Here is an 8971-nt window from a genome sequence, read left to right on the forward strand (position 1 = left end):
TTTATAATGCTTTAACAAATTTAATTTTCCATCAACAATGTGCTATATTCACAAAGACCTTTTTCGTTCAAACCAGAAAATGTTTTTTACCCCCAGTTCTCTGTTCAGCGATGACAACCAAAACCAACACATCTCTCTCTTTGATGTATCTAACCAGTACCAGTGCTGCTCTACACCAACTGACCTATAACACAGCGGAAAACTGTGACATCAATTTCCCTCCTTGCAGCAGCTCTCCCTCCTTTACAATTTGCACGAGCGCGTTCGCTCAGCAATTTATGTACACACAAATGCAAGCAACTTCAACAACTAACTTTGTCTGCTCCTCTAAAGAAATTAAACATTTTCTCTAACACAAGAAACAGTTCAAAACAGCACTTTCTGACTCATCCTGTCATTCACTTCAAATGAAACCTCGACCAGCGGGATCTTACTCGGATTTATGCAGTTCCTCGTTATGCACTGAGATTAACTACATTCATCAGCCAGGCTGGAGATACCCCACAGGTTCAATGACCTGAGTGGAGCATCTTTCCTCCCTGCTCAGGCCAATCATCGCACTGCTCTTCAGCATGGGGACTAGATGGGAGTCTGTGTCCCAGGGGCTGCTGGGACCAGGAAGAGGCCAGCAGGAGCTACGCGGCACGGGAGGTGACTGGCAGCTTCAGGTACGTTTTATATTATTATTATAAACATGCCCCCCACCAAACGCATGTTCTCCCCCACACTCCTACCACTCACCCCATCACTCTTTGTTAGTGGCGGCTGCCACTGGAATAAGCATAAAAGTCTCAGCCTCTCAGTGTCTAAGGAAAAGGGTTCTTGCATCAGACGTATAGATACCAGTTATGCACACTAAAATAATTCAGGAAACACTCCTCTGTTCGCATCATTGGGTGTTTCATTGTCCTTTTCCATTATCATATGGTAGACTGCAATGTTAGTAAAATTTGCCACACTGAAAATTTTAAAGATAGCGTCCTTGTGCAACCAGGCCTGGTTACAAACGATGCACAATAGGCCTTTCAGTTAACGCTCTGGCTAGCCATGTATTTTCATCAAGGTCTTCTTCTCAGGCTCTCTCCTTCTGTCACTAGTACAGCAATGTATCTATTCTCCAACTAACATTGCATGTGAACACCTGCAAGAAAGTCATGTTAGCAGAAAATGGAAAGGAGTATTTTATGCAGCATGGAAATATAAACCTAAAATGTCAACTTAAAGTATTAAAGCAAGAGCGCACAATTAATATGCGTGTGCGCTTTCAAACACAAGTAAATGTAAAATGTCTGTACATTAGGTTCACATCACATGTGGCACAAACGGAGTATGTTTAAGAACTACATTTAAAGGCAATATATGAAACATTAGTACACATTACATAAATCAAATATATGTTTCAAATATAAAGGAAATTTCATAACATGGAGATAGTCTCTACTCAAAACCCTAACAGTAAACGTCATTTAATGTATTAAGGCCCACAGAATGTATATCAGTTTTGTTTTATAATGAGTACATGTCTACTAAGTGTGGATCGTTTAATCATCAAGTGTTCAAAGGATTTCTTTTAATACAGTGAAGGCACACAATATGAATAAATGCCCTAATCCTACAGTGAATGCACTCTAGTAATAAATGTCAACTGCAATCCTTATGTTAATGTTGTTAGACACCACGAAAAACATCAATAAGTGCACATTTATGTTATGTAATTTTGACGTGAAAAGGTGTTGTCAGCAGGGTCGGACTGGCCGTAGTGGGCACTGGGCGTTTCCGTGGTGCGCCGCCAGGGTGGGGGTCGGTTTTGGGCCCCTCGGGGGTCATTTTTTGTTACCGGGGCCCGAAAATATCAGCCCCCTGTAACAAAATCGTCCAAAACTGGTCCTAACAAACAGCTCAGCCGCACCACCCCCATACCCCCAGGGTGGCGGCCGAGCATTTTGCCAGGGCCGGTATCGTTTCCCAGTCCTGCCCTGACAGTCTGTAGGAGTACTGTGTGGGGTGAGGGGGTGATCAGGAGTTTACTTGGTACTAGAACATGGAGCTACTTGTAATTGTGCAAAGGGAATTCCACAAGGGGAGATTCTGTTTACATAGTTGCCACCTGTACCGTTTTTGAAGGGACAGTCCAGCAAGTTGGAGACTGTCCCAGGTAATAGTGTTGCAGAAATAATTCATATTTATTCTTAATGCTCTGCAAAGAGGCACTTGGAGCGCGCGCACACCCTGAAAGGTCTGAAGATTAATGATGACGGGCTTATAAGACAGAAAAGGATTTCCAAACAGGCGGGCTTCCCTTCTCCTAAATATGGTGTTACGAATGCTGAGAAGAGCCAGAGATTAAAAACATAACAACCTGTTCGGAAAGGTGTGCAGAAGAAAAGTTGTCATGTTTGGTTTTATAATTACGCTTTTCTGGCTGTTTCTGACTGTGTTAAGGCTGAAAGAGGTTGCACCCTACAAAGAAGAATATGCATTGCTATGTCCAGACAGGTTTAAAATATGAACTATGGACCTTTTTGCATATTTCACATTATTTATGCTAAGGAGCCTTGGATACCCTCTACTTACGTTACATATTTTAAGTGAAAATAGTTTAACTAGTTACGTGGTTGGTATTAGTGAAGAGAAATAGAGTTGGTTGGTAGTAATAGAGCTGTAGGGTCGACGAGTTGTGACCAGTGCTTAATTTGAGCTGGTGGTTTCCGGTGCTCGGCACTGGGGCTTAATTGCCAACTTCTGGTGTTATGACAGTCTGACACATGGTGGCGCTGTTTGTGTGTTTTAGAAATTAGTACAACAGCTGCTTATTATTTTAATATACAATACAATCACTAATACCAGCCACCCAAGCCATTCTTATTGCTTTGGAGGCCTGGAATAATCTGAAGTGCCACACTTGAAGGAGTTTGATGTTCATAGGTGTGTTTGTACTGTCACTGGCAGCGCTGGCCAGGGGAATGGGTAGTGCAAGCTGCAGAGGCATCCCGATGACACCCCTGGCACTTATTTACAAAGTAAGCACCCGTTGAGACATAAAAGCATTGCAATGCTGTAGATGGATTGTGTTGTGTGTATTACAGAGTGATACCACATGGCTTCTGAAACAAAATAAAAGATTCTTATAAATAGACAAACTAAGTGCAGTATGAATAAAACACTACATTTCTTTTTCTCGGTTTTATGAATGGCCTTGTTTAGCACGAAATAAACTACCCAACCTGATAATGAAGATAAACAGCAATTTGAAAAGTGTGCCTTATTAAGAGAAGTGTTGCTTTATAGGCAGAAGTGCAGAGTTTAAAGGTGTTTCTTTCTTAACCCCTTCACTGCGGCGGCTATTCCGCCGCAGTGCTAAGGGGGCCGGGCGGCCACACGGCGGCAGCATGCTGATGACGGAACCACTCCGTCATCAGCCGCGGTTCGGCTGTGCTCATGACGGAGCGCTTCGTCATGGCCCCGCCTGGTCAATAGAATGCTCAGCGCAGGCGCGGAATCCGCGCCGCACAGGTGCGACGACAGGGCCATGACGGAACCGCTCCGTCATCAGCAAAGCGCCACCGCAGCTGATGACGGAGCGGTTCCGTCATCAGCATACAAAGGGTTAAAGTGCAAAAGGAAGTAGTAAAGCAAAGTTAACCAAGCATTTTTTTGTGCTTCATATAATGCCATAAGTGGCTAGCGGTGTGCCCAGACATGTATCCTTGCTCGCTGGGCAACAGGATCTTAGCCATACCATACTGGCAAGGCAAAAATCAATACGGGGTTGTTGGTGTCCTCTTCTAGAGGGAGACTCGCCTGACAATTTTGGGATGGACTGTTTGCACAAGAAGCAGGGTGAGTTTCCATTTTTGCTAAAGTTGGCCTCTATCTACAGTGGCACAGTGAGCACAAAGCAATGGATTAAGAACACTATCCAGAGCAATTACAAATGGCTTACACTCTTCACGACCATTCCTCCCAGCTCCTTTTGTGTGTTTGAGATAACTCACTAAGAGGCTTATTTACGAGCCCATTGTGCTGCCAGTGAGCCACTTTTATTGAGGCACCGGCAGCGCAATTGACTTCCCCATATTTACAAGGCCATATAGAGTCACCCTGCATAATTGTGCGTGAAAGGGGCATTGTGGGTGTTCACACGCAACATCCACGGTACTTGACATTTCCAAGATTTACAACATTTTGTTAGCCTAGGAATGTGTCAGAATCCCACGCCTCCCCAGGGTTGACGTAAAGAGGCGCATAATAAAACAATTTCTCCTCCTTTTTACCCCGTTCTGTGCGTGCTGCATTCTGCAGCATGCATAGAAAGAGGAATATGCCTTTAATGATTGTTTTTATGCAGGAAGGTGTAACACGTCTTCTTTGTTGCTAACACTCATAATAGGCCACTTACGCCCAATTAGACTGCATACCACTAAACTAGCTGGATTACAGGAGGAACATTTCTGGGTGAGCACTATTGAAAGGGAGGATGTGATTCACACTGGAAGGGTTAGCGGGCAGTCTAGAGAGCAACAGTCTAGGTGTAGTGGGGGTAATTGTGCAAAAAACACCTCCTTTTGATGCATTTCAACACTTTACATTAGGATTTGAGCTTGGTACAGGGCTCGTTAGAGGGTGATTGGTCTTCTGGTGGTCAGGACCCTTTAGCGATACCACGGGGTAGTCCATGGTATTTTTATGGGGTGTGGGCAGTGTAGGTCACTTGGTGCCCTGTGCAGGGAGTGTGTGGGTAGCAGTTCCCTAGCTATGTGGTTGTAAATTAAACTCTTATTCAGCTGGAGGTCTCTTTCTTGCTCAACTATTTCAAATGCAAATGTTTCTTGGCCGTTGGGCTTGCCTCATATGGGAGATGTAAATATTGAACATGTGTGACTTTTCTATGCCAACATTATGTACCTTGCCAAAATATGTGAGTTATGTTCTTTAGTGTCTGTGTTTGCAAATCAGACTGTACAACTTGTACCATTCAATGTTCTGCTTGTTGTGATGTGAAGTAAAGCTAAGCTATGCCATACCTCTGAAACTTATGAAAAAGTACAATTTATAGAGACTCCTTTTTCATCTTGTTGAAAGGTGGAGTTAACGACATTGTACATGTGTGCAAACTGTAAAATAGATGTGCTATATTATGTCTGCTTCCTCTCTTTGTGGCTGTCCCTTTTAGATCCTAAAACTCAGGCATGAGGAATCCAAAGTGTCTTGAAATCTGCGCAAAGTCAGTATTCTCTGCAGAGTGCACGCCCTGACCCAGCACTGCATGCAGCAAGCGTGCAGTGACCCATTTCAAGAAAAGAATAGTAGAGTGGTGTGAAATTCATATTAATTGCACTTGGGTAACCATGCATAATTTTAGTAAAATTACATGAAATTATGCATAATCACATTAAATGCAAAGCCAGCATTTGGCATTATATTTCACTGCAATATATGTCCTGCATTCGTTTTAGATGTGAGGACACATTTTTCTCTAAAAAACACAATAGTTTTGCAAACAGCGGCCACTCGCGTTCTGGTTATGCGGGCTGTTCCTCTGCGCTCACACTTTGGGGCATATTAACAACAGACATATAAATTCGCGATATTTACAATGTGCTGCTAGCATGCTTTAGCGCAGCAGTTTTCCTAATGCCTCGCCTCGCATTGCTAATTAGATGCAAGGTAGGCATTCCTGAGGAAAACCGCATTGAAATACGCACTAACACGGCTTTGCCATATTAACAAGCCGACAGCGGACCCGCGAAGTGATGTCTAAACTCGTGCTAAGCCCCCCTAATCGCCGATTCTAACGTCTGCAAAATAGCAGACTTAGGCATAGATGCATCAAGCCAAAAACTGCTTGCAAAGGGGCAGAATCTCAGAATCTGCCCCTTTGCGACCAGTGTTTTTGCATTTGAGATGCATCATTCCAAATGCAAAAATCGCAATTAAAGAAATCGCAAAATCGGGAATACTTGTATTTAAGGAATCTCACATTGAGATTCCTTAAATGCAATGCATTAAAGTAAAAACATTAGCGATTTCGCTAATAGGGGTCGCAAATTACCATGAAGTTGACCTTCAAGGTAATTTTCAAAAACTTTGAAAAATGCACTAAAGTGCATTTTTCAAAGTTCCATTTTACACACAAACATGCCCATAGGGCATGTGTGTGTGCAAGATGTACCCATATGCAGATTTCAGGAGTCCAACAGGGTTTCCTTTTGACACCCTGGCACCCTTGAAATTGCAATCTCAATTTGCGATTCGCTAATTGAGAATCGCAAATTGAGATTGTCTTCCCATTCATTCCTATGGGCCTCTAGGCCCATAGCAATGGATGGGGAGGAATTCCTTAATTGCGAGTCGCAATTTGCGAGTCGCAATTAAGGAATATTAAGAAATCGCAATTTTTTAAGCGATTTATTCATGCATAGCCTTTTGCTATTCCTTATTAGCAAATCCTTATTTTTCGCTAATAAGGAATCGCAAAAGTGATGCTTGATGCATCTGGGGGTAAACATTATGTCATATGGGAGGTGGATTATAAAGTTGAAGCCTTTCTTCAGTATCAGCGAGCTCTACTCTTATCGCCGATAATTCATCTCTGGGGGCATATTATCAAGGGGGTTTATCTCCGCTTTTTTGGCTTTAAAAGCCAAGAAAGCAGAGATAAAATTATCTCCCTATTACCTAGCTGTCGCTAACACCAGTTAGCGACAGCTAGTAGGAGATAGCGACCATCTTGGGCCCCACTTTGCATGTCAGTGATATTTATCACTAATGACATGCAAAGTGGGCGTGCCAAGATGTTAGCGACTGGAAACAGTCTCTAACATCGCTATCTCCTATTACCAACTTATGGAGATATTCGCGCTAAGCGCGAATATCTCCAAAAGCTAACACCTGCCCTGAGCAGTTCTTAGTCATGTTATCCAATGGGAGGTGGATAACATGGCTAAGAGCATTAGCTCGGTAATGCATGAATATCGCTGACTTTTCAGCGATATTCATGCATTGCGGCCGATTTTTATCGCATTTGCGATAAACCTTGGTAATACCAAGGTTTATCTGCGATAAAAATCGCCGCAGCTCTGCGGTAAAATTTTGTCTCTAACCAAGCAATGATAATTATCGCTATTGCTTGGTAATATGCCCCTGGATTTCTAGCGTTAATGGGGTTATAAGAGCTATCGCTGGATTTCTTATGCCGTTTTGATGTGTTATCACGGCGATTAAATCAATCGATAGCCGGCGATAAGATAAACATTGTGAAACACGCTTAGCGATGTTTATCGCTATTCGTTGTTAATATGCCCCTACATTTTTGCCAACTATACTCGATTTCGCGAATTTCGCGTAACTAGCATAACACGCAATTATGTGCGATAACGCTGGAGCTACTGAAACGGTGCCCTGTCCTAATTATAAAATCCTGTTGGTATGTATGGCGAAATCCCTTCAACAGCAGGGCCCATTGTCTTAATAACAAGGCAGTCTTTTTACAAGACGCTGCGCCGACAACTTCACACGCGCCGAGCCCCACCAGCTGGATATGTTTAACTGGGATGAATAAAAGGATATTCTATCTTAAAATGGCTCTGACAATTGACATATAAATAATCACGAAGTTGAAGAATGTAAAAAGCAGAATCCAAAGACTTCAGCATCGGCAGGTTTAACTCCGCTGGTCCCTCGGCAAAGAAAACACGGAGGCCCATGTTCCTTCTAACTCTGACATCGCTTCACTCTAACCTGATTGGACAGTTAACAAATCTGATTGCATCAAAGGTGGATCTACTTACATTTTCCCGAGATATCAATTGTTCTTATTCCCTCTCCCCCGAACGCCCCTCCCCTCTAAGCTGGGCGTTAATTCTCCTGTACAGATGTGTCCTCTCCCTCTCCCCAGCTGTTGACAATCTAGTTTATTAAGCCTTGCCACACAAAACAGAAGACAGGATAAATACCATATGCTTCCGCGGCCTGCCAACTCCCCAGCAAAGCTTGACCTTGGACTTTACAAGGGAAACTAAATGAAAAAACAAGGAGCCTCGCACTGTAAGGAATTAGAAACCTCCCTGACTTCTTGAACCGAACAGCTTCATCTTCATTAACTTGCTTAACCTCACACGCCGCGCTTTAGACACGTCACTCATGAGTGAAATTTAAAAGCAGATGGAAGCCAGAGCAGAAATGCAAGAGCCAGAACAAAGAAGGAAAGCACGTTTGATAGAAACGAGCTGTTCCAAGAAATCGCCGTCAGTTTTATTTAGCTATACATCCAAGTAGGGTGAATTTCAGCTGATTGCGTGTTTATTAGGGTGTATACTGTAATCTGAGGTTGTTTGCTGATTGAGAGTAACAGGGCACAAATCCTAAAAAAAGAAGTGGGGGGGGGGGGGGGCGCTGTCACCGGAAGTGACGTCACAACAGGAAGTGACGTCACGAAATGTGGCTCCGATCTCGTCCCAGAGAGGCCAAAAAGGTGAAGTCCAGCTGTTTGGCAGGGGCGACGGCGTCCACCCTGTAAAATAAGTGGTGGGACGCCGTCCACCCGCGTGGTACCCCGACTCGAGCCCTGGAGAGTAACTTATTGGGGTGTGCAGTAGAAGGTTTTAGTATGAGTCCGTAGGGATATTCGGTGGATAGACTGGAAGGGGAAACAGCCCTTACAACGCGGGTGTTACCACGTATAACCATTACAACACTGTTGTTCCAACACAGGTACAGTTACCACGCCTAACCATTGTCATGCAGGATTTTACAATTAGGGCTCCCGGTTTTATGGTATTTATTGTTTTTGCCATTTCCGTCTCTATTTATCTATATTTATTTTTTGCTAATTTTATCTGTATTTATCCATATTTACTTTGAGTTTTGTGGAAAAATTGGGCTGAAATTAGTATATTTCCACATTTACTTAACTGATAAATATGCACTCCTGCTTGAATGTCTGCAAGTTTTCAGTGCTTTGAACACCCGC

Source organism: Lissotriton vulgaris, chromosome 10 (assembly GCF_964263255.1).
Source record: "Lissotriton vulgaris chromosome 10, aLisVul1.2, whole genome shotgun sequence".
NCBI lineage: Eukaryota > Metazoa > Chordata > Amphibia > Caudata > Salamandridae > Lissotriton > Lissotriton vulgaris.